This window comes from Pelobates fuscus, chromosome 7 (assembly GCF_036172605.1).
Source record: "Pelobates fuscus isolate aPelFus1 chromosome 7, aPelFus1.pri, whole genome shotgun sequence".
NCBI classification, from domain to species: domain Eukaryota; kingdom Metazoa; phylum Chordata; class Amphibia; order Anura; family Pelobatidae; genus Pelobates; species Pelobates fuscus.
This window is the reverse complement of record NC_086323.1, coordinates 198641825-198668394: the sequence shown is the minus strand read 5'-3', so window position 1 is coordinate 198668394 and position 26570 is coordinate 198641825. Positions and strand designations below refer to the sequence as shown.

Genomic DNA, 26570 nt, shown 5'->3' with positions numbered 1-26570 from the left:
GATACCCCAGATAGCCATACCATGGAGCCTATTCATATAATGAAAGACTATGGGAAAGACTTTAGCTCCATGGCAATTGTACTGTGTGAGTAGGATCTGCGCGCTATTCGGTAGTTTTGTGCGTGCAGATCCCAGCTATCTGGGGATAGGTGATCCGTTACATTGGTGGCAAGCGGTGGGATGGCGTCCTAGTGTGAGGTAAAGCAGCTCGGAGACACAGTTCGTTTGGATTACAAAGGGAGGGTAACGCTAGTACCCGTACAGCGCCCCTATCTACAAAAGAAGCAACGTCGGCAGGGCAAGCATGGCGCCCAGTTACAGTCAACAGGAGTTTGACGCTATGATGAAAATGCTGCTGGCTTTCTTTGGACCAGAACTCCCAGAGGAGAAATACATACAGAGCACAAGGAAAGTAGCGGCAGCGTATCTGCAGGGTCTAGCAGACAAAAAAGCAGCTGAAGGTGTCGTCCTTCCTCCCCAGCGGCAGTCTACGGTTCAGGGAGAGGAGCCAGTTATCCCCTCTCCCCAGCGGCTGAAAGTGTGTAAGGGAGAGGAGTTTGTTACCCCCTCTCCCCAGCGGCAGCTTAGCACACCAAGGGGAGATAGTAAGCCCCTCACCAGCGCAGATGGGACCATGGTCTCTGCGGCCAAGCTACAGGGAGCTGAAGGGGCCGTCCTTGCTCCCCAGCGGCAGTCTACGGTTCAGGGAGAGGAGCATGTTATCCCCTCTCCCCAGCGGCAGCTTAGCACACCAAGGGGAGACAGTAAGCCCCACACCAGCGCAGATGGGACCGTGGTCTCTGTGCCCAAGTTACAGGGAGCTGAAGGGGCCATCCTTGCTCCCCAGCGGCAGGTTACAGTTCAGAGAGAGGAGCTTGTTACACCCTCTCTCCAGCGGCAGCCTAACCCACCAAGGGGAGACCGTACGCCCCACACCAGCGCAGATGGGACCGTGGTCTCTGTGCCCAAGTTACAGGGAGCTGAAGGGGCCATCCTCGCTCCCCAGCGGCAGTGTGATTTGTTGGGAATTGGGAGCCCAGTCTCCATTCCCCAGCGGCAGAGTATCCAGCAGGGAATGGAGAGCCCAGCCCCCTTTCCCCAACAGCAGGACTCTGTGCTGGGAGGAGAGACAGTCGGTCTCCCTCTGCAGAGACTGGAAGTATGTATGGGAGAGGAGATTGTTACCACCTCTCCCCAGCGGCAGATTATTAATGTACAGGGAATAGAGAGCCCAGTCTCCATTCCCCAGCGGCAGAGTGTTCTAATGGGAGAGGAGCTGGTTACCACCTCTCCCCAGCGGCAGCTTAATGTACCAGGGGGAGACTGTAAGCCCCACACCTGTGCAGATGGGACCGTGGTCTCTGCACTTCCAGCACAGGGGGTAGGGACGGTCGGTCCTGCCCCCCCACAACAGGGCTGTTTAGCCAAAGGGGAGACAGTCTGTCTCCAGCAGCAGAGCTGTGTAACTAAAGGGGAGACAGTCGGTCTCCAGCAGCAGAGTTGTGTAACTCAAGGGGAGACAGTCGGTCTCCAGCAGCAGAGCGGTGTAACTCAAGGGGAGACAGTCTGTCTCCAGCAGCAGAGCTGTGTAACTAAAGGGGAGACAGTCGGTCTCCAGCAGCAGAGCTGTGTAACTCAAGGGGAGACAGTCGGTCTCCAGCAGCAGAGCGGTGTAACTCAAGGGGAGACAGTCGGTCTCCAGCAGCAGAGCGGTGTAACTCAAGGGGAGACAGTCGGTCTCCAGCAGCAGAGCGGTGTAACTCAAGGGGAGACAGTCGGTCTCCAGCAGCAGAGCGGTGTATTTAAAGGGGAGACAGTCGGTCTCCAGCAACCAGGCTCCAACCAGACTACTCCCGTGGTAGTGCTGGCAACAGGACAGAGTACCGCTGGTCTCTGCCCCCTCAGCAACCTACCAAGGCAGCCTACCAGTCCCCCACACAGCCGTGGTGAGGCACCTGAACCTGGACAAGATTCTCCCTCACCCAGGTGTAGTAACTGTTTATTGTGGGTGGGCTGCTCTGCTGTTTCTGTCTTGTGGGTGGGCTGCTGGACTAACAAGGGCACTGACCGGCAGGAGGTCAAGTACCCTGTTAGTCTGGGGGGTAAAGGGGAGAAGTGTGGCGAAACCGACCTCGCCACGTGTCCTTGGAGGGGGCTGATTGCCCGCCTCCTGCCTTTGGACTATGGACCAGACTTTATGGGAATGTGATACCCCAGATAGCCATACCATGGAGCCTATTCATATAATGAAAGACTATGGGAAAGACTTTAGCTCCATGGCAATTGTACTGTGTGAGTAGGATCTGCGCGCTATTCGGTAGTTTTGTGCGTGCAGATCCCAGCTATCTGGGGATAGGTGAAATGTCTGTGTGTTATGTGTAAATGTGACTTTATGTATTTTAAAGTGTTTTATGTTGTTTTGCAACCATGTGGTTAATGGAGTCTGCCTTTAGTCCTGGGTAATTGATTACTTCTCCAATTAACTCCAGGGCAGAAGGGAGGAAACCAGGGTGCATTGTGGGGATGTTTTTCTGCCAGCCAGAAAGGAACAAAAGATACTTTTAGTAACTTTTGAACCCCTGGTCGGATTCATGCCATTTTTTAATATGTTGTTCCCCTGAATGGATTGATTGTGGATATGTATTTTTATGTGAATGTGATGTATGGTTTTAAAGTTATGAAAGTTGTGTAAAAGTATATTTTACACTGTATGCATAATGGGATTATGTGTCACACTAAGGGGAGGGGATGTGTGGGAGGTAACATCTATGTCATTGGTTCTTTTATGCCTCCCCCTGGGTGTGGCCTGTATGTGTGAGTTGGAAATAAAAGCCAGGCTGGATGAGCCAGTCCAGAGTTCCTGTTTTACCCTCAAAGTGATGTGTCGTCTCATTATTGGGGGGAAGGATTTATTGCATGCTGTTCCAGTTGACTGCTAGGAGTACAAGCCTATTCGTATGGTTCCTATTCAATGGTCTACAGCATTCATATGCTTGGGAGAATTTAAAGGTTTCTCGGATTCGGTGATTGTGGTGTCTGCCAGAGTGCTTGGAGTCCTCAGGAAGCACTAGGAGCATCCATTAACGGAGGTACCCAGTCGGGGTGCCAGGCGATCCGTTACATAGAGTGAGCTGATTGTGGTGTGGTATTGTGTAATAAGGTCGGTTTTAGTCGTGTTTTGGTGTAATGTAATGCATATGTGGCTAGGGGCTGTAGAGAATATGTGTATTGGGGATGTTCTAAGTGTGTGCATACAGGCTATAGTGTGTACAGTATGTGAATGTATATAGGTGATGTAGTGTTTGTTGGGGTTGTAGAGTGTGTGTTTAGGGGTGTAGTATGTGTTTGTTTACAATGAATCTAGTGTGTTTATAAGGGATCCATAGTGTGTATTTTAGAAATGTAGTGTGTGTGTGTAGGTGGTGCAGTGTGTGTGTATACAGGAGTCTAGTGTGTGTTTGAAGGACCCAGAATGTGTAGATCTAGTGAGTGTGTGTATATAAGGATTCAGAGTGTATAAAATTATCTAGTGTGTGTATATGATCCAGAGTTTGGTAAGGGATCTAGTATGTGTCTGGAACGTAATGTGTTTAGGAGTGCAGTAGTGTGTATATATATATATATATATATATATATATATATATATATATATATATATATATATATATATACAGGGAGTGCAGAATTATTAGGCAAATGAGTATTTTGACCACACCATCCTCTTTATGCATGTTGTCTTACTCCAAGCTGTATAGGCTCGAAAGCCTACTACCAATTAAGCATATTAGGTGATGTGCATCTCTGTAATGAGAAGGGGTGTGGTCTAATGACATCAACACTCTATATCAGGTGTGCATAATTATTAGGCAACTTCCTTTCCTTTGGCAAAATGGGTCAAAAGAAGGACGTTAAGTCCTTCTTTTGACCCATTTTGCCAAAGGAAAGGAAGTTGGCTCAGAAAAGTCAAAAATAGTGAGATATCTTGCAGAGGGATGCAGCACTCTTAAAATTGCAAAGCTTCTGAAGCGTGATCATCGAACAATCAAGCGTTTCATTCAAAATAGTCAACAGGGTCGCAAGAAGCGTGTGGAGAAACCAAGGCGCAAAATAACTGCCCATGAACAGAGAAAAGTCAAGCGTGCAGCTGCCAAGATGCCACTTGCCACTTGGCCATATTTCAGAGCTGCAACATCACTGGAGTGCCCAAAAGCACAAGGTGTGCAATACTCAGAGACATGGCCAAGGTAAGAAAGGCTGAAAGACGACCACCACTGAACAAGACACACAAGCTGAAACGTCAAGACTGATTTTTCTAAGGTTTTATGGACTGATGAAATGAGAGTGAGTCTTGATGGGCCAGGTGGATGGATTGGTAAAGGGCAGAGAGCGCCAGTCCGACTCAGACGCCAGCAAGGTGGAGGTGGAGTACTGGTTTGGGCTGGTATCATCAAAGATGAGTGTAGCGGATTGGTACCGGGCTGTCCCACGACATGTATGAGAATAAGTGTATTTGGTCATATGGCTGGTTTAATGTGTATGTACATGTATAGAAAGCATGGTATCCGGGTATAATGACAGTTAAATGTATGTAAAGAATTGTATTCCTCTAGTTGTTCGGTAGAATCATTCAAATAAAACAAGGGAATGAAACTACCGAACAACCAGACCACCCAGGAATGAGTGTGCCTCCAATTACCGTTTGCAACAATGTTGCAAACAGGTAATTGGCAATCAGTGCAGTGTGGTCTTTGTCCTCTGGGTGGCCGCCATTCGGGAAACAAACACGTGGCGGCGGCCATCTTAAACTACCGAACAGCGGTGTTTTGCCGTCGAGTGTCTGGAACTAAAATCGGACACTTGACTAGGCAAACACCGCTGAGACCTCCATACTTCCAGAAATTCGTATGGAAACTACCGAATGACCCGCCGTTCGGTAGAAAGAGCCCCATAAACAAGGGAATTCATTCAAACCCTCTCCAGGCTCTATAACACAGGCAATTCGCCTGTTTTCATTCCCTTGTTTGTGACCGACCGCAGGGACAAAATGCATGGAACTGTTTTCGGATACTTTACCCATGCGGTCGGTCAAATCTTTGGAACCCCATATCTCACGAACCATTCATCCGAATGGGCTAATTTTTAAGTATGTTGGTCCCCCAGAATAGAGCTATCTGGGGATGTTGGATTTGTGGATGTACCCCAAGTATTTAGGGTACATCCAAAACTCGGGGAAAACTGTGTACACAATAAGGGGATTATGATGCTAGAGGAGGGGAGGAGATCTGTGGGAGGTTACTACTTAGAGATTGGATAATGTCTTAAGTGATAGAACCTCCTCCCTTGCATGGGAGAGGGCTTTATAAGGAACTGTGGAATAAAGCTTGTCAATCTACTCCTGAAACTGTGTGTCGTCCAGTTATTGGGATTGCGATGGGGATACTGCTGTATTACTTTACCTGCTGGAAACCTTGCCTATGGACTTAACATCACCTTGTTCCTGAGCCTCACTGGAATCTCTAGTGGAGAATAGCTGTGCAAGATCGGCTCTCCGCTACATTGGTTGGCAGCGCTGGGATCCAAACTCACAGAGGAACAAGCGTAAATGGAGTACGGATGGAGATTGATTTTTCTGCGCTAAAACGCTCCACGCTAAAGGACCTCCTAGAGGCAAGGGGTATACAAGCCAGCAATAAGAAGAAAGCAGTACTTGTTACAGAACTCATGGCAGAGTACAGAATGGAGGGCGATTCAGTTCCGGCACAGAGGGAGCCGGGAGGAACACCACAAGGATCGGAATTCCAGAGGCAGGTTCAGTTCAGGCTATCCTTTTATGGGGAAAACCCCCCAACAGAAATTGTTACCAGGACAATGGCCGAGGTACAAGAATTCATCCTAAGGACACAGGCACCAGAACAAAGCTCTGCAATTAATGTGCTACAGGAAGGTAAGCCTAAAATACCATACCAGGCTTTTAAAACATATGTGGAGGCAGAGGAAGATATAGACGCTTTCCTGCAAGACTTTGAAAGACTGTGTGCACTGCATAAAATTAACGCAGAGGACTGGGTACCTATTTTGGCCGGAAGGTTAACCGGGAGGGCAGCAGAGGCATATCGGACTGTACCTAATGACGAAATAAGGAATTACAGTAAAGTGAAAGAAATTATACTCGCCAGGTATGCTATAACACCCGAGGCATACCGGCGGAGGTTCCGGGATCTAAAGAAAACAGAGAAGGACTCGCACGCAGAGTGGGCATGCCGATTACAGGGGGCAGCGCTCGGGTGGGTGCAAGCTAGCAAGGCACGTTCTATGGAGGATGTAATACAAATGTTGATGATGGAGCAGTTCTATGAGGGAGTAACCAATGAGGTCCAGGAATGGGTAAGGGACAGAAACCCTACTTCCCTTACCGAGGCGGCTAGGAAAGCGGATGACTACCTGGATGCACGCAGGTCACAAAAACCTGCAGCTCCAAAAGCAACCTTTAAAACATTCGGGGGAAACAACTACACCCCAGCTCCACCGAGACCGCTACCACCACCTCCACCACCCGCTGCACAGCCCCGGTTCCGACAACCCACCGCTGGCCCCTGTCATCACTGCCAGAAGTGGGGACATTATAAAAGGGAATGCCCACAGCTACGGGACCGTTCCACCTGGATTCGTCCAGGCCCACCTCCACCCAGGGCGGCCGCAGCCCACCACTACCAGGACCTAGTCACCACCCCATATGGTTCCGCAGTCCCCATTACTACTGTGGAACAATGGGAGGTACTGCACGAGGCAGATCCGGTCCAGGCCAATGTGGATAATCTACGGCACCATCGACAGACGGTATATCTGAATGGTACAGCAGTCCGGGGATTACGAGATTCGGGAGCCACCATCACTTTGGTACAGAGCCACCTGATTTCAGATCAGGCAAAACTGAACAAAACTGTTGCCGTCCGGGTAGCTGGGGGAGCAGTGTACCGGCTACCTACAGCAAGGGTACATTTACATTGGGGAGCGGGGGCAGGGGAAGTGGAGGTGGGGTTGATGCCACATTTACCGGCGGAGGTTTTATTGGGGAACGATCTGGGGAGGCTCACTTCTGCTTTTGAGCCCCAGTCACCCACCACAGGAGAGGTCAACCCTGTAGTCACCCGACAACAGGCCCGCACCCAGGACCACAACACACTGCCGGAGGTCCAGGTAAGCAACCCTACCCCCCCTCTAGAATGTGTCCCCTGGGCTCCACCTAATGAATTTGTAGCTGAAGTCGCAACAGACCCCACGCTTCAGGTGTATAGGGACAAGGTTGGCACGGGTTCCCCCGGGGCGGAGGGAGAGAAGTTTATCTGGGATAAACAACTTTTATACAGGGAAACAACCAAACAGATTACGGGGTTAGACCCGATAGCGAGGAGACAATTAGTGGTACCACAGCGGTACCGGGCTGAATTACTCCGGATAGCGCATGATATTCCGCTATCCGGACATCTAGGGGTTAGTCGCACCAGGTACAGACTAACCCAGAGTTTCTTCTGGCCAGGGATTAGCCAGGAAGTACGCAGATATTGCACGACTTGCGATACCTGCCAGAGAGTGGGAAAAAGGGGGGATCGCAGGAAGGCTAAACTTCACCCCTTACCCATAATAGAGGAACCTTTTAGCCGAATAGCGGTGGATCTGATAGGCCCCCTCAATAAAGTTAGCCCGTCAGGAAAACGGTATATTTTAACGGTCGTAGATTATGCCACCAGGTATCCAGAAGCAGTGGCTCTGACCAACATCCACGCTGAGACGGTCGCGGATGCCCTCATGCGGATATTCTCCCGGATGGGATTACCCAGGGAGATTATCTCGGATCAGGGTACCCAGTTTACCGCAGAATTCACCCAACACCTCTGGAGGATCTGTGGCATTAAGCCTATTATCAGCGCCCCTTACCACCCCCAGACGAACGGGCTCTGCGAACGATTCAATGGTACCTTGAAGCAGATGCTCCGAACCTTCGCAGAGACCCACAAGGACTGGGAACGATTCCTGCCGCACCTCCTATTTGCATACCGGGAGGTGCCGCAGGAATCCACAGGGTTCTCCCCGTTTGAATTATTGTTTGGAAGGAGGGTCCGAGGCCCATTGGATCTTATTAGAGAGCATTGGGAGGGAGACCGGAGCACAGATGGCACTCCCATCCTACCATATGTGTTGGCCTTTCGGGACCGCCTAGAAGCGTTGACCAAGACGGTACGGGAAAACCTTCAGGAGGCCCAGACCCGCCAGCGTACATGGTATGATCGGGGAGCCAGGGACCGTAGCTTTCAGGTCGGGCAGAAGGTACTAATTTTAAAACCTGTCCGACATGATAAGTTACAGGCCGCCTGGCAGGGCCCATATAAGGTGGTGGAGCAAAGATGCGATACCACCTATATTATCGGCCCCTGCACAGGGACTGGGGGGCGACGCATGCTCCATGTGAACATGCTGAAGCCCTACCACGAGCGTACTGAGGAGGTAACCGCCATCTGTGCCCCTAACACGGAAGAGTTTGACAGCTTACCCCTCCCCGATTTGCTGGGGGATGGGCAGCTGTCCGGAGATTTAGGGGAGGTTACGCTGGGAGATCGGCTGAGCCCACAGGAGCGGATCGAGGTACAGCAACTATTGGAAGAGAAACGCGACACGTTCTCTAATGTACCTGGATACACGCCTCTGGCAACTCACCGGGTCGAGACCCCAGGGCAACTACCCATGCGCCAGACGCCATACCGCATTCCAGAAGCGGTACGGGCAAACATGTGTAAGGAGATCGACGAAATGCTCCAACTGGGGGTGATTGAACCCTCAGACAGTCCTTGGGCATCTCCTGTAGTCCTCGTACCAAAGCGAGACGGTACGACCCGCTTCTGCGTGGACTATAGGAGATTGAACGAGAAGACTGTATCTGACGCCTATCCGATGCCCCGGATAGACGAGTTACTGGACAGAATGGCCAGGGGCCAATACCTCACCACTATTGACTTGTGTAAAGGGTATTGGCAAATCCCCCTGGCCCCAGACGCCATCCCGAAGTCGGCCTTTGTCACCCCATTTGGCTTGTACCAGTTTAAGGTCATGCCATTTGGGATGAAAAACGCCCCAGCCACCTTCCAAAGGATGGTGGATCGACTCCTAGATGGATTCCAGGACTATACATGTGCCTACCTGGACGATATTGCTATTTTTAGCAATACGTGGCAGGAACACTTAGCTCACATCGGAGCTGTACTAGATAGGATAAGGGAAGCAGGTCTGACCTTGAAGCCGGCCAAGTGTAGTATCGGCATGGCTGAGGTACAATACCTGGGACATAGAGTAGGGTGCGGTAAACAAAAACCCGAACCCGCCAAAGTAGAGGCTGTAGCCCAGTGGCCCACCCCTAGGACTAAGACCCAGGTTTTAGCGTTTCTAGGGACCGCAGGGTATTACCGGAAGTTTGTTCCCAATTATAGCGCCCTGGCCAAACCCCTCACTGACCTGACCCGTAAGAACCTTCCCCGCCAAGTAAACTGGACCCCGGAGTGTGAGCAGGCATTCCAACAATTGAAAAATGCACTGATAAATGCCCCTGTCTTGGCAGCTCCCAATCCAACTAAACGTTTTCTTGTTCACACAGACGCTTCTATGTTTGGATTGGGGGCAGTACTGAGTCAAGTTGGGGCCGATGGCGGGGAACATCCAGTGGCTTACATCAGTCGCAAACTGTTACCTCGAGAAGTAAGCTACGCCGCCATCGAAAAGGAATGCCTGGCTGTGGTGTGGGCCCTAAAGAAGCTACAACCCTATTTATATGGACAGCCCTTTTCCTTGCTCACGGATCACAACCCGTTAGTCTGGCTGAACCGGGTGGCTGGAGACAACGCCAGGCTGCTGCGCTGGAGTTTGGCGCTACAGCCTTTTGACTTTAATATCCAGTACCGACCGGGTAAGCAGAATGGAAATGCTGACGGGTTGTCAAGACAAACTGACTTAGAGAAATGATCCGTGAGCCCCCGGACATCCCCAAGCCGATCCGTGTTGGATCAGACTGTGTATGCCGGCTTGTGGGCAAGGGGGAGCAGTGTAGCGGATTGGTACCGGGCTGTCCCACGACATGTATGAGAATAAGTGTATTTGGTCATATGGCTGGTTTAATGTGTATGTACATGTATAGAAAGCATGGTATCCGGGTATAATGACAGTTAAATGTATGTAAAGAATTGTATTCCTCTAGTTGTTCGGTAGAATCATTCAAATAAAACAAGGGAATGAAACTACCGAACAACCAGACCACCCAGGAATGAGTGTGCCTCCAATTACCGTTTGCAACAATGTTGCAAACAGGTAATTGGCAATCAGTGCAGTGTGGTCTTTGTCCTCTGGGTGGCCGCCATTCGGGAAACAAACACGTGGCGGCGGCCATCTTAAACTACCGAACAGCGGTGTTTTGCCGTCGAGTGTCTGGAACTAAAATCGGACACTTGACTAGGCAAACACCGCTGAGACCTCCATACTTCCAGAAATTCGTATGGAAACTACCGAATGACCCGCCGTTCGGTAGAAAGAGCCCCATAAACAAGGGAATTCATTCAAACCCTCTCCAGGCTCTATAACACAGGCAATTCGCCTGTTTTCATTCCCTTGTTTGTGACCGACCGCAGGGACAAAATGCATGGAACTGTTTTCGGATACTTTACCCATGCGGTCGGTCAAATCTTTGGAACCCCATATCTCACGAACCATTCATCCGAATGGGCTAATTTTTAAGTATGTTGGTCCCCCAGAATAGAGCTATCTGGGGATGTTGGATTTGTGGATGTACCCCAAGTATTTAGGGTACATCCAAAACTCGGGGAAAACTGTGTACACAATAAGGGGATTATGATGCTAGAGGAGGGGAGGAGATCTGTGGGAGGTTACTACTTAGAGATTGGATAATGTCTTAAGTGATAGAACCTCCTCCCTTGCATGGGAGAGGGCTTTATAAGGAACTGTGGAATAAAGCTTGTCAATCTACTCCTGAAACTGTGTGTCGTCCAGTTATTGGGATTGCGATGGGGATACTGCTGTATTACTTTACCTGCTGGAAACCTTGCCTATGGACTTAACATCACCTTGTTCCTGAGCCTCACTGGAATCTCTAGTGGAGAATAGCTGTGCAAGATCGGCTCTCCGCTACAATGAGCTTGTGGGGCCTTTTCGGGTTGAGGATGGAGTCAAGCTCAACTCCCAGTCCTACTGCCAGTTTCTGGAAGACACCTTCTTCAAGCAGTGGTACAGGAAGAAGTCTGCATCCTTCAAGAAAAACATGATTTTCATGCAGGACAATGCTCCATCACACGCGTCCAAGTACTCCACAGCGTGGCTGGCAAGAAAGGGTATAAAAGAAGAAAATCTAATGACATGGCCTCCTTGTTCACCTAATCTGAACCCCACTGAGAACCTGTGGTCCATCATCAAATGTGAGATTTACAAGGAGGGAAAACAGTACACCTCTCTGAACAGTGTTTGGGAGGCTGTGGTTGCTGCTGCACGCAATGTTGATGGTGAACAGATCAAAACACTGACAGAATCCATGGATGGCAGGCTTGAGTGTCCTTGCAAAGAAAGGTGGTTATATTGGTCACTGATTTGTCCGTGTTATGTTTTTGAATGTCAGAAATGTATATTTGTGAATGTTGAGATGTTATATTGGTTTCACTGGTAAAAATAAATAATTGAAATGGGTATATATTTGTTTTTTGTTAAGTTGCCTAATAATTATGCACAGTAATAGTCACCTGCACACACAGATATCCCCCTAAAATAGCTATAACTAAAACCAAACTAAAAACTACTTCCAAAAATATTCAGCTTTGATATTAATTAGTTTTTTGGGTTCATTGAGAACATGGTTGTTGTTCAATAATAAAATTAATCCTCAAAAATACAACTTGCCTAATAATTCTGCACTCCCTGTATATATATATATATATAAATATATATATATATATATATATATATATATATATATATATATATATATATATATATATATATATAGAATATGAATATGTTCGGAAGTATTGTGTGTGTGTTTGGTGCAGTGTGTATGTGTGAGGGGTGCAGTGGGTGTGATGGATGCTGTGTTTGAGTGGTGCTGTGTGTGATGGTGCTGTTTGTGCTGTGTAAGGGTGCTGTGTGTGTGTGATGTGTGTGATGTGTGTGTGTGTGAGAGAGGGCTGTGTGTGTGTGTGAGTGGGCGCTGTGTGTGAGAGGGCGCTGTGTGTGAGTGGGCGCTGTGTGAGAGAGGGCTGTGTGTGTGTGTGAGTGGGCGCTGTGTGTGAGAGGGCGCTGTGTGTGAGAGGGCGCTGTGTGTGTGAGAGAGGGCGCTGTGTGTGTGTGAGAGGGCTGCGTGTGTGTGAGAGGGCTGCGTGTGTGTGTGAGAGGGCTGCGTGTGTGTGTGAGAGGGCTGCGTGTGTGTGTGAGAGGGCTGCGTGTGTGTGTGAGAGGGCTGCGTGTGTGTGTGAGAGGGCTGCGTGTGTGTGTGAGAGGGCTGCGTGTGTGTGTGAGAGGGCTGCGTGTGTGTGTGAGAGGGCTGCGTGTGTGTGTGAGAGGGCTGCGTGTGTGTGTGAGAGGGCTGCGTGTGTGTGTGTGAGAGGGCTGCGTGTGTGTGTGAGAGGGCTGCGTGTGTGTGTGAGAGGGCTGCGTGTGTGTGTGAGAGGGCTGCGTGTGTGTGTGAGAGGGCTGCGTGTGTGTGTGAGAGGGCTGCGTGTGTGTGTGAGAGGGCTGCGTGTGTGTGTGAGAGGGCTGCGTGTGTGTGAGAGGGCTGTGTGTGTGTGTGAGAGGGCTGTGTGTGAGAGGGCTGTGTGTGTGTGTGAGAGGGCTGTGTGTGTGTGTGAGAGGGCTGTGTGTGTGTGTGAGAGGGCTGTGTGTGAGTGTGAGAGGGCTGTGTGTGAGAGAGGGCTGTGTGTGAGTGAGAGGGCTGTGTGTGTGTGAGAGGGCTGTGTGTGTGTGAGAGGGCTGTGTGTGTGTGAGAGGGCTGTGTGTGTGTGTGAGAGGGCTGTGTGTGTGTGTGAGAGGGCTGTGTGTGTGTGTGAGAGGGCTGTGTGTGTGTGAGAGGGCTGTGTGTGTGTGAGAGGGCTGTGTGTGTGTGAGAGGGCTGTGTGTGTGTGTGTGAGAGAGCTGTGTGTGTGTGAGAGAGGGCTGTGTGTGTGTGAGAGAGGGCTGTGTGTGTGTGAGAGAGGGCTGTGTGTGTGTGAGAGAGGGCTGTGTGTGTGTGAGAGAGGGCTGTGTGTGTGTGAGAGAGGGCTGTGTGTGTGTGAGAGAGGGCCGCGTGTGAGAGAGGGCCGCGTGTGAGAGAGGGCCGCGTGTGAGAGAGGGCCGCGTGTGAGAGAGGGCCGCGTGTGAGAGAGGGCCGCGTGTGAGAGAGGGCCGCGTGTGAGAGAGGGCCGCGTGTGAGAGAGGGCCGCGTGTGAGAGAGGGCCGCGTGTGAGAGAGGGCCGCGTGTGAGAGAGGGCCGCGTGTGAGAGAGGGCCGCGTGTGAGAGAGGGCCGCGTGTGAGAGAGGGCCGCGTGTGAGAGAGGGCCGCGTGTGAGAGGGCTGCGTGTGAGTGCTGTGTGTGTGTGATTACTGTGTGTGATGTATGTGTGAGAGTGCTGTGTGTGAGAGTGCTGTGTGTGAGAGTGCTGTGTGTGTGTGAGAGTGCTGTGAGGGATGTGTGTGTGAGAGCTGTATGTGAGGGTGCTGTATGTGAGGGTGCTGTGTGTGATGGGTGTGAAAGGGCTGTGTGTGAGAGGGCTGTGTGTGTGAGAGTGCTGTGTGTGATGTGTGTGTGAGAGTGCTGTGTGTGTGAGAGTGCTGTGTGTGTGAGAGTGCTGTGTGTGATGTGTGTGAGAGTGCTGTGTGTGATGTGTGTGTGAGAGTGCTGTGTGTGATGTGTGTGTGAGAGTGCTGTGTGTGTGAGAGTGCTGTGTGTGATGTGTGTGTGAGAGTGATGTGTGTGATGTGTGTGTGAGAGTGATGTGTGTGATGTGTGTGTGAGAGTGCTGTGTGTGAGAGTGCTGTGTGTGATGTGTGTGTGAGAGTGCTGTGTGTGATGTGTGTGTGAGAGTGCTGTGTGTGATGTGTGTGTGAGAGTGCTGTGTGTGATGTGTGTGTGAGAGTGCTGTGTGTGATGTGTGTGAGTGCTGTATGTGAGGGTGCTGTGTGTGATGGGTGTGAGAGTGCTGTGTGTGATGGGTGTGAGAGTGCTGTGTGTGATGGGTGTGAGAGTGCTGTGTGAGATGGGTGTGAGAGGGCTGTGTGAGATGGGTGTGAGAGGGCTGTGTGTGTGTGATGTGTGTGAGTGCTGTGTGTGTGAGAGTGCTGTGTGTGTGAGAGTGCTGTGTGTGTGAGAGTGCTGTGTGTGTGAGAGTGCTGTGTGTGAGAGTGCTGTGTGTGAGAGTGCTGTGTGTGAGAGTGCTGTGTGTGAGAGTGCTGTGTGTGAGAGTGCTGTGTGTGATGTGTGTGAGGGTGCTGTGTGTGATGGGTGTGAGAGCCGTGTGTGTGTGCTGTGTGTGATGTGTGTGAGAGTGCTGTGGATAAATGTTATGTGTGGGGGGGTAAAAAATAAAAATAAGCAGTTATTAAGTCCTCCCCCTCCCTTCTTACCTTTAGCCTGGGAGGGGGGACCGGCACGCTGGTACCTGGAGAGAGTGGGAGGGGGCCGGCACTCTGACACCATCCCTGGTGGTCCTGCAGGCTAGAGTTCACTCTCGCGAGATCCGGTCGTTGCCATGGCAACGCACCGGATCTCGCGAGAGGAACCCGGCGGAGATGCAAGATAGAGCTCCGCCGGGTACTCTCCCTCCCTCCCCAGCCTTAGGTCTATTTAAGTGGGCCGGTGACGGAGAGCTTATATCTCCCCACCAGCCCGCCATGGCACACAGCGGGGCCGGTGCTCGGATAGTGCCGGCCCTGCATAGACCAGCAGGGGAGATCCTGGGACCTCCCCTAACGGCCACGGCCCATGGCCACCGCGGCCCACCGGGCATTTGCCCGGTGTGCCCGATGGCCAGTCCGGGCCTGTGAGTATCTATAAGCTGATAATAAACATGTCGCTCTGTATAATAATACCGAGTATCTATACACAGATAATAAACATGTCGCTCTGAATAATAATAATACTGAGTATCTATACAATGATAATAAACATGTCGCTCTATATAATAATATCGAGTATTCGCTGATATAAACATGTGGCTCTGTATGATAATACTGAGTATCTATACGCTGATAATAAACATGTCGCTCTGTATAATAATACTGAGTATCTATACGATGATAATAAACATGTCGCTCTGTATTATAATACTGAGTATCTATACACTGATAATAAACATGTGGCTCTGTATAATAATACTGAGTGTCAGGATCGGGACAGGGATCCAACACGCAGAGTACAAACAGTAGCCAGATACGTATACCGGACCTTAGAATGGCCGGACTAACGTAAGTAGTACAGTATAGAATGGTCAAAGACAAGCCGAGGTCGAGGGTAACAGAAGACAGGTAAGCGAGAGACAAGCCGAATCAAGGGTAACAGAGATAAGCAGAGCAAGGTAAACAAGCCGGGTCAAAACCAAAAGGGATAATAGAATACACAAGCACTGAGTGACTAGAACAAGCTAGAACCACGACAGGGCAATGAGCTAATGAAAGAAGCTCTGTTAAATACAATGTTCAGAGCAGTAACCACGCCTCCAAGGCTTCCTGATTGGTCCTGCAGCCATTGACTGACAGGTTGTTCCGGGGGAGTGTCCTGATGACTACTTCCTGCCTAGATGCTGTAAAAGGCAGTCACTCCCTCGCGGCCGGCCTAGCATGACCGGATAGACCGCGGGGAAGGGAGCCATCAGACCGTCTGGATGGAGGACCAGCTAAGTCTCTACTTCTTTCGGAGGTAGAGATCACAGGTACCCTGACAACTGAGTATCTATACGCTGATAATAAACATGTGGCTCTGTATAATGATACCGAGTACCTGTTATGTTTGATGATAGCTGACTTACAATAACATACCGTCTATTAATCAGCCAGGATTTATTGATCACAAGTCACATATTATGTTCGATCCCTTTGTTGATATACACATTCCTGCTGTAACATACACCCAACATGGCCGAACTCCATACACACACTGGGAAGAGAGTGCAAATCTAGGGGGTGTATCCAACCCAGCATGCCTTGCACACTTACTACAGGAGCTGGCTAGGGACAAACTATGCATTATGCAAAGCTCCCCTAGAGGGGACTGCTGGTATACAACACAGTACCCACATAATAATGTAGTCACAAGACTGTATAATAATACTGAGTATCTATACGCTGATAATAAACATGTCGCTCTGTATAATGATCATGAGTATCTATACACAGATAATAAACATGTGGCTCTGTATAATAATACTGAGTATCTATACGCTGACAATAAACATGTCGCTCTGTATAATAATACTGAGTATCTATACGCTGATAATAAACATGTGGCTCTGTATAATAATACTGAATATCTATACGCTGATAATAAACATGTCGCTGTGTATAATAATACGGAGTATCTATACGCTGATAATAAACATGTGGCTCTGTATAATAATACTGAGTATCTATGCACTGATAAACAGGTCACTCTGTATAATAATACTGAGTATAAATACGCAGATAATAAACATGTCGCTCAGTATAATAATACCGAGTATCTATACACTGATAATAAACATGTTGCTGTATAATAATACTGAGTATCTATACGCTGATAATAAACATGTCGCTCTGTATAATAATACTGAGTATCTATACACTGATAATAAACGTGTCGCTCTGTATAATAATACTGAGTATCAATGCACTGATAAAAATGTCGCTCTGTATAATAATACCGAGTATCAATACACTGATAATAAACATGTCGCTCTGTATAATAATACTGAGTATCTATACGCTGATAATAAACATGTCGCTCTGTATAATAATACTGAGTATCTATACGCTGATAATAAACATGTCGCTCTGTATAATAATACCGAGTATCTATACACTGATAATAAACATGTCGCTCTGTATAATAATAGTGAGTATCTATACACTGATAATAAACATGTCGCTCTGTATAATAATACTGAGTATCTATACGCTCATAATAAACATGTCGCTCTGTATAATGATACCGAGTACCTGTTATGTTTGATCATAGCTGACTTACAATAACATACCGTCTATTAATCAGCCAGGATTTATTGATCACAAGTCACATATTATGTTCGATCCCTTTGTTGATATACACATTCCTGCTGTAACATACACCCAACATGGCCGAACTCCATACACTCACTGGGAAGAGAGCAAATCTAGGGGGTGTATCCAACCCAGCATGCCTTGTACACTTACTACCGGAGCTGTCTAGGGACAAACTATGCATTATGCAAAGCTCCCCTAGAGGGGACTGCTGGTATACACCACAGTATCCACATAATAATTCTGAGTATTTATAAACTAATAATAAATATGTCGCCCTGTATAATAAAACCTAGTATCTATACACTGATAATAAACATGTGGCTCTGTATAATAATACTGAGTATCTATACACTGATAATAAACATGTGGCTCTGTATAATAATACTGAGTATCTATGCACTGATAAACATGTCGCTCTGTATAATAATACTGAGCATCTATACGCTGATAATAAACATGTCGCTCTGTATAATAATACCGAGTATCTATACGCTGATAATAAACATGTCGCTCTGTATAATAATACCGAGTATCTATACGCTGATAATAAACATGTCGCTCTGTATAATAATACTGAGTATCTATACGCTGATAATAAACATGTCACTCTGTATAATAATACCGAGTATCAATACACATGTCGCTCTGTATAATAATACTGAGTATCCATACGCTGATAATAAACATGTTGCTCTGTATAATAATACTGAGTATCTATACGCTGATAATAAACATGTCGCTCTGTATAATAATAGTGAGTATCTATACACTGATAATAAACATGTCGCTGAGTATAATTATACTGAGTATCTCTACACAGATAATAAACATGTCGCTCTGAATAATAATACTGAGTATCTATACGCTGATAATAAACATGTTGCTCTGCATAATAATACTGAGTATCTATATGCTGATAATAAACATGTGGCTCTGTATAATAATACTGAGTATCTATGCACTGATAAACATGTCGCTCTGTATAATAATAATGAGTATCTATACACTGATAATAAACATGTCGCTGAGTATAATAATACTGAGTATCTATACACAGATAATAAACATGTCGCTCTGAATAATAATACTGAGTATCTATACGCTGATAATAAACATGTTGCTCTGTATAATAATACTGAGTATTATTATATTCTGATAATAAACATGTCGCTCTGTATAATAATACTGAGTATCTATACACTGATAATAAACATGTCGCTGAGTATAATAATACTGAGTATCTATACACTGATAATAAACATGTCGCTCTGAATAATAATACTGAGTATCTATACGCTGATAATAAACATGTCGCTGAGTATAATAATACTGAGTATCTATACACTGATAATACACATGTCGCTCTGTATAATAATACTGAGTATCTATACACTGATAATAAACATGTCGCTCTGTATAATAATACTGAGTATCTATACGCTAATAATATGATGATAGCTGACTTACAATAACATACCGTCTATTAATCAGCCAGGATTTATTGATCACAAGTCACATATTATGTTCGATCCCTTTGTTGATATACACATTCCTGCTGTAACATACACCCAACATGGCCGAACTCCATGCACACACTGGGAAGAGAGCAAATCTAGGGGGTGTATCCATCCCAGCATGCCTTGCACACTTACTACAGGAGCTGGCTAGGGACAAACTATGCATTATGCAAAGCTCCCCTAGAGGGGACTGCTGGTATACACCACAGTATCCACATAATAATTCTGAGTATTTATAAACTAATAATAAATATGTCGCCCTGTATAATAAAACCGAGTATCTATACACTGATAATAAACATGTTGCTCTGTATAATAATACTGAGTATCTATGCACTGATAAACATGTCGCTCTGTATAATAATACTGAGCATCTATACCCTGATAATAAACATGTCGCTCTGTATAATAATGCCGAGTATCTATACGCTGATAATAAACATGTCGCTCTGTATAATAATACTGAGTATCTATACGCTGATAATAAACATGTCCCTCTGTATAATAATACTGAGTATCTATACACTGATAATAAACATGACGCTCTGTATAATAATACTGAGTATCTATACGCTGATAATAAACATGTTGCTCTGTATAATAATACTGAGTATCTATACGCTGATAATAAACATGTGGCTCTGTATAATAATACTGAGTATCTATGCACTGATAAACATGTCGCTCTGTATAATAATACTGAGTATCTATACGCTGATAATAAACATGTCGCTCTGAATAATAATACTGAGTATCTATACACTGATAATAAACATGTGGCTCTGTATAATAATACTGAGTATCTATGCACTGATAAACATGTCGCTCTGTATAATAATACTGAGCATCTATACGCTGATAATAAACATGTCGCTCTGTATAATAATACCGAGTATCTATACGCTGATAATAAACATGTCGCTCTGTATAATAATACTGAGTATCCATACGCTGATAATAAACATGTCGCTCTGTATAATAATACTGAGTATCTATACGCTGATAATAAACATGTTGCTCTGTATAATAATACTGAGTATCTATACGCTGATAATAAACATGTGGCTCTGTATAATAATACTGAGTATCTATGCACTGATAAACATGTCGCTCTGTATAATAATACTGAGTATCTATACACAGATAATAAACATGTCGCTCTGAATAATAATACTGAGTATCTATACGCAGATAATAAACATGTGGCTCTGTATAATAATACTGAGTATCAATACACTGATAATAAACATGTCGCTCTGTATAATAATACTGAGTATCCATACACTGATAATAAACATGTCGCTCTGTATAATAATACTGAGTATCTATATACTGATAATAAACATGTCGCTCTGTATAATAATACTGAGTATCTATACACTGATAATAAACATGTCGCTCTGTATAATAATATTGAGTATCTGTAAGCTTATAATAAACATGTCGCTCTGTATAATAATACTGAGTATCTATACGCTGATAATAAACATGTCGCTGTATAATAATCTGAGTATCTATACACTCATAATAAACATGTCGCTGAGTATAATAATACTGAGTATCTATACGCTGATAATAAACATGTCGCTGTATAATAATCTGAGTATCTATACACTGATAATAAACATGTCGCTGAGTATAATAATACTGAGTATCTATACGCTGATAATAAACATGTTGCTCTGTATAATAATACTGAATATCTATACATTGATAATAAACATGTCGCTCTATATAACAATTTTGAGTATCTATACACAGATAATAAAAATGTCGCTCTGTATAATAATACTGAGTATCTATGCACTGATAAACATGTCACTCTGTATAATAATACTGAGTATCTATACACTGATAAAAAACAGGTCGCTCTGTATAATAATAATGAGTATCTATATACTGATAATAAACACGTCGCTCTGTATAATAATACTGAATATCTATACGCTGATCATAAACATGTCGCTCTGTATAATAATATTGAGTATCTATAAGCTTATAATAAACATGTCGCTCTGTATAATAATACTGAGTATCTATACACTGATAATAAACATGTTGCTCTGTATAATAATACTGAGTATCTATACGCTGATAATAAACATGTCGCTGTATAATAATACTGAGTATCTATACACTGATAATAAACATGTCGCTCTGTATAATAATACCGAGTATCTATACGCTGCTAATAAACATGTCGCTCTGTATAATGATACCGAGTATCTATACGCTGATAATAAACATGTGGCTCTGTATAATAATACTGAGTATCTATACACAGATAATAAACATGTCGCTCTGAATAATAATACTGAGTATCTATACACTGATAATAAACATGTCGCTCTGTATAATAATACTGAGTATCTATACGCTGATAATAAACATGTCGCTCTGAATAATAATACTGAGTATCTATACGCTGATAATAAACATGTCGCTCTGTATAATAATACTGAGTATCTATACGCTGATAATAAACATGTCGCTCTGTATAATAATACTGAGTATCTATACTCTGATAATAAACATGTCGCTCTGTATAATGATCCCGAGTACCTGTTATGTTTGATGATAGCTGACTTACAGTAACATACCGTCTATTAATCAGCCAGGATTTATTGATCACAAGTCACATATTATGTTCGATCCCTTTGTTGATATACACATTCCTGCTGTAACATACACCCAACATGGCCGAACTCCATACACACAATGGGAAGAGAGAGCAAATCTAGGGTAGCGGCTAGTTCCTATCCAGTAGAAGGACCCTGGTGACATCACCAGACCATGTGACTGCTTGGTCACATGCTACAGAGAGCTACAGGAAGCAGCAAAGCGGGAAATCCAAATGAATGCAATGGACTGAGCTGTGCTGATCTCCTGCTGCTGATGGTGGGAGAGCAGGGCTGGACTGGGAATTAAAAGCAGCCCTGGAAAAAAAAATATTTACCAGCCCTATAATGCGTCGCGCCAGCATAGTGTGCAGATACAGAGTTAGAAAAGATAACTTAAAATTATTACTCCAATGTGAAAAAAAGCACATATAGGCTTAAAAAAAAGAGTGCAGATTTATTTTAAGCAGACGTGCCTTTGCATATAACCAATGTTTCAGTCCAACTACCATGACATATTAAGGAAAGCTTCATAATGGGACTGAAATGGTGAATGTATGTAGGGCACAACTGTAAAAAATGACGATATCTTGTTTATTTTGAGGTCCTGTGGGTGCACTCTTCACTTTAAATATGTTATTGTGCTGGATTATGCACCTAGCAACAAGACTGGGCCAATATCTGCTTATTACATATTGTACATATCAATGACATTTCTTAGTGTATTATGCATATATAAATGTACATTAATATATGTGTAAATATAATAGGCATAATTATATATATATATAATATAAATCAGTGGCGGATCCAGAGCCTGATCTCAGGAGGGGCACCTATAGATTATTTAAAGAAATAATCCATGCACAATAACCACTACTGCTCTGTGTAGTGGGTATGGTGCCAGGAGTGCCGGGACCCGCTCCCAGAGTAAGTAGTCAAACCGTTTAAGTACAGTTTGACAACTTACCTGGGGTCTGCTGGGATATGGGGCTGTAGTAGGGTATAGGAGCAGTGGTGCAATGTGTGAGGGGTGCAATGTGTGTGAAAGGTTCAGTGTGTAGGGTGCGTGGGGCAATGTGTGTATGGGTGGCTGTGTGTGTAGGGGTATGTGTGTATGGGGGTCTGTGTGTGTGTATGGGGGGGCAGTGTGTGAATGTATATGGTTTGTGTGGGCAGTGTTTGTATGGGGCTAGAGTTCACTCTCACCACTTGGACTACCAGGAATCCCTGGTGGTCGCAGTGGTGAGAGTGAACTCTAGCCCGTAGCTCCAGGGCTAGAGTTTCCCTGTGGCACTCTCCCCCCCTCTGTCTCTCTCTATTCACCCATCTTTCTCCCCTTGTGTCTCACTCTACCCCCTCTATCTCTTTCTCCCCCCTTTCCCTGTGGCACTGTCTCTCTCTATTCACCCCTCTTTCTCCCCTTGTGTCTCACTCTCCCCCCTCTGTCTCTTTCTCCCTCCTTTCCCTGTGGCACTCTCCCTCCCCCTCTGTCTCTCTCTATTTACGCCTCTTTCTCTCCTTGTGTCTCACTCTCCCCCCTCTGTTTCTTTCTCCATCCTTTCCCTGTGGCACTCTCCCAACCCCTCTGTCTCTCCCTATTCACCCCTCTTTCTCCCCTTGTGTCTCACTCTCCCCCCTCTGTCTCTTTCTCCCCCCTTTCCATGTGGCACTCTCCCTCCCCCTCTGTCTCTCTCTATTTGCCCCTCTTTCTCCCCTTGTGTCTCACTCTCCCCCCTCTGTCTCTTTATCCCTCCTTTCGCAGTGGCACTCTCCCTCCCCCTCTGTCTCTCTCTATTCGCCCCTCTCTCCCCCCTTGTGTCTCACTCTCCCCCCTCTCCCCCCTCTGTCTCTCTCTCTATCTCCCCCCTCTGTCTCTCTCTCTATTCACCCCCCTCTGTCTCTCTCTCTCTCTCTATTCACCCCCTCTGTCTCTCTCTCTCTATTCACCCCCTCTGTCTCTCTCTCTATTCCCCCCTATGTCTCTCTCTCTCTATTCACCCCCCGTCTCTCTCTCTATTCACCCCCCTCTGCCTCTCTCTCTCTATTCACCCCCCTCTGTCTCTCTCTCTATTCACCCCCCCTCTGTCTCTCTCTCTATTCACCCCCCTCTCTCTCTCTCTCTCTCTCTCTCTATTCACCCCCCCTCTCTCTCTCTCTCTCTCTCTCTCTATTCACCCCCCTATGTCTCTCTCTCTATTCACTCCCCCTCTGTCTCTCTCTCTATTCACCCCCTCTGTCTCTCCCCTCTGTCTCTCTCTCTCTTCACCCCCCCGTCTCTCTCTCTCTTCACCCCCCTCTGTCTCTCTCTCTCTTCACACACACCCCTGTCTCTCTCTCTCTTCACCCCCCCTCTGTCTCTCTCTCTCTTCACCCCAACTCTGTCTCTCTCTTCACCCCCCTCTGTCTCTCTCTTCACCCCCCTCTGTCTCTCTCTCTCTTCACCCCACCTATGTCTCTCTCTTCACCCCCCCTCTGTCTCTCTCTTCACCCCCTCTGTCTCTCTCTCTCTTCACCCCCCCTCTGTCTCTCTCTCTTCACCCCCTCTGTCTCTCTCTCTTTACCCCCTCTGTCTCTCTCTCTATTCACCCCCCTGTCTCTCTCTCTTCACCCCCCTCGGTCACTCTCTCTCTTCACCCCCCCTCTGTCTCTCTCTCTCCACCTCCCCCCTCTGTCTATCTCTCTATTCACCCCCCCACTTCCATCCCCCCACCCACCTGAGAGGAGGCAGGAGGCCGGCCGCATTGCACGCTGCAGCCTCGCCGGTCCGGCAGCACTGTTAATGCTGATGGCTGAAGGGGGAGGGAGGAGCATGTCTCTTCACCCCCCCTCTGTCTCTCTCTCTCTTTCTCTCTTCACCCCCCCTCTGTCTCTCTCTCTATTCACCCCCCCCCCCACTTCCATCCCCCCCACCCACCTGAGAGGAGGCAGGGGGCCGGCCGCATTGCACGCTGCAGCCTCGCCAGTCCGGCAGCACTGTTAATGCTGAGGGCTGAAGGGGGAGGGAGAAGCATGTCTCTATACCATGCTCCCTCGCGGTTCCCACAATCCCCAGCACGGCTGCCGCTGGGGATTGTGGGAACCGCGAGGGAGCAAGGATAGAGAGACATGCTCCTCCCTCAGCCCTCAGCATTAGGTGTGCCGCCGGACCGGTGAGGCTGCAGCGTGCAATGCGGCCGCCTGCCGGCCGGCCCCCTCAAAGTGTGTGCCACCGGACCGGCCACCCAGGGCACATATATTGCCAGAGCAGCCCCCAGGTGCCGCGGCAATATTGGTATTAACTTTACAAAATCTTATTTCACAAGACATAAGCTGGAGGTTTGCAATGTATGCACTGTATGGGAATCCTTGTAAAGCTGAACTCTGCAGCCATTGCAGAGACTGAACATGGAGAATATTATGGAGACTGAACATGGAGAATATTATGGAGACTATTATGGAGACTATTATGGAGACTGAACATGGAGAATATTATGGAGACTGAACATGGAGAATATTATGGAGACTGAACATGGAGAATATTATGGAGAATATTATGGAGAATATTATGGAGACTGAACATGGATAATATTATGGAGAATATTATGGAGAATATTATGGAGAAGATTATGGAGACTGAACATGGAGAATATTATGGAGACTGAACATGGAGAATATTATGGAGAATGAACATGGAGAATATTATGGAGACTGAACACGGAGAATATTATGGAGACTGAACATGGAGAATATTACGGAGACTGAACATGGAGACTATTACGGAGAATGGACATGGAGAATATTACGGAGAATGGACATGGAGAATATTATGGAGAATGAACATGGAGAATATTATGGAGACTGAACATGGAGAATATTATGGAGAATATTATGGAGACTGAACATGGAGAATATTATGGAGAATATTATGGAGAATATTATGGAGACTGAACATGGAGAATATTACGGAGACTGAACATGGAGAATATTACGGAGACTGAACATGGAGACTATTACGGAGACTGAACATGGAGACTATTACGGAGAATGGACATGGAGAATATTACGGAGAATGGACATGGAGAATATTATGGAGAATGAACATGGAGAATATTATGGAGACTGAACATGGAGAATATTATGGAGAATATTATGGAGAATATTATGGAGACTGAACATGGAGAATATTATGGAGAATATTATGGAGAATATTATGGAGACTGAACATGGAGAATATTACGGAGACTGAACATGGAGAATATTATGGAGAATATTATGGAGAATATTACGGAGACTGAACATGGAGAATATTATGGCTAATATTATGGCTAATATTATGGATAATATTATGGATAATATTATGGAGAATATTATGGAGAATATTATGGAGACTGAACATGGAGAATATTATGGAGACTGAACATGGAGAATATTGTGGAGAATATTATGGAGAATGAACATGGAGAATATTATGGAGACTGAACACAGAGAATATTATGGAGACTGAACATGGAGAATATTACGGAGACTGAACATGGAGACTATTACGGAGAATGGACATGGAGAATATTACGGAGAATGGACATGGAGAATATTATGGAGAATGAACATGGAGAATATTATGGAGACTGAACATGGAGAATATTATGGAGACTGAACATGGAGAATATTATGGAGAATATTATGGAGAATATTATGGAGACTGAACATGGAGAATATTACGGAGAATATTATGGAGACTGAACATGGAGAATATTATGGAGAATGGACATGGAGAATATTATGGAGAATATTATGGAGAATATTATGGAGACTGAACATGGAGAAATTACAGAGAATGGACATGGAGAATATTATGGAGAATATTATGGAGAATATTAAGGAGACTGAACATGGAGAATATTATGGAGACTGAACATGGAGAATATTATGGAGAATATTATGGAGAATGAACATGGAGAATATTATGGAGACTGAACACGGAGAATATTATGGAGACTGAACATGGAGAATATTACGGAGACTGAACATGGAGAATATTATGGAGAATGGACATGGAGAATATTATGGAGAATGAACATGGAGAATATTATGGAGACTGAACATGGAGAATATTATGGAGAATATTATGGAGACTGAACATGGAGAATATTACGGAGAATATTATGGAGAATATTATGGAGACTGAACA

General features: G+C 45.9%; 1 protein-coding gene across 1 annotated transcript in view; it reads right to left on the bottom strand.

Annotated features, from left to right (window-relative positions):
* Positions 1-16146, bottom strand: part of LOC134568456 (oocyte zinc finger protein XlCOF7.1-like) — a 29818-nt gene extending 13672 nt beyond the window's left edge. The window contains exon 1 of the mRNA XM_063427058.1: positions 16048-16146. The gene's annotated coding sequence lies outside the window, so the exon portion shown is untranslated. The remainder of the gene's footprint in view (positions 1-16047) is intronic.
* Positions 16147-26570: the final 10424 nt, after the last annotated feature.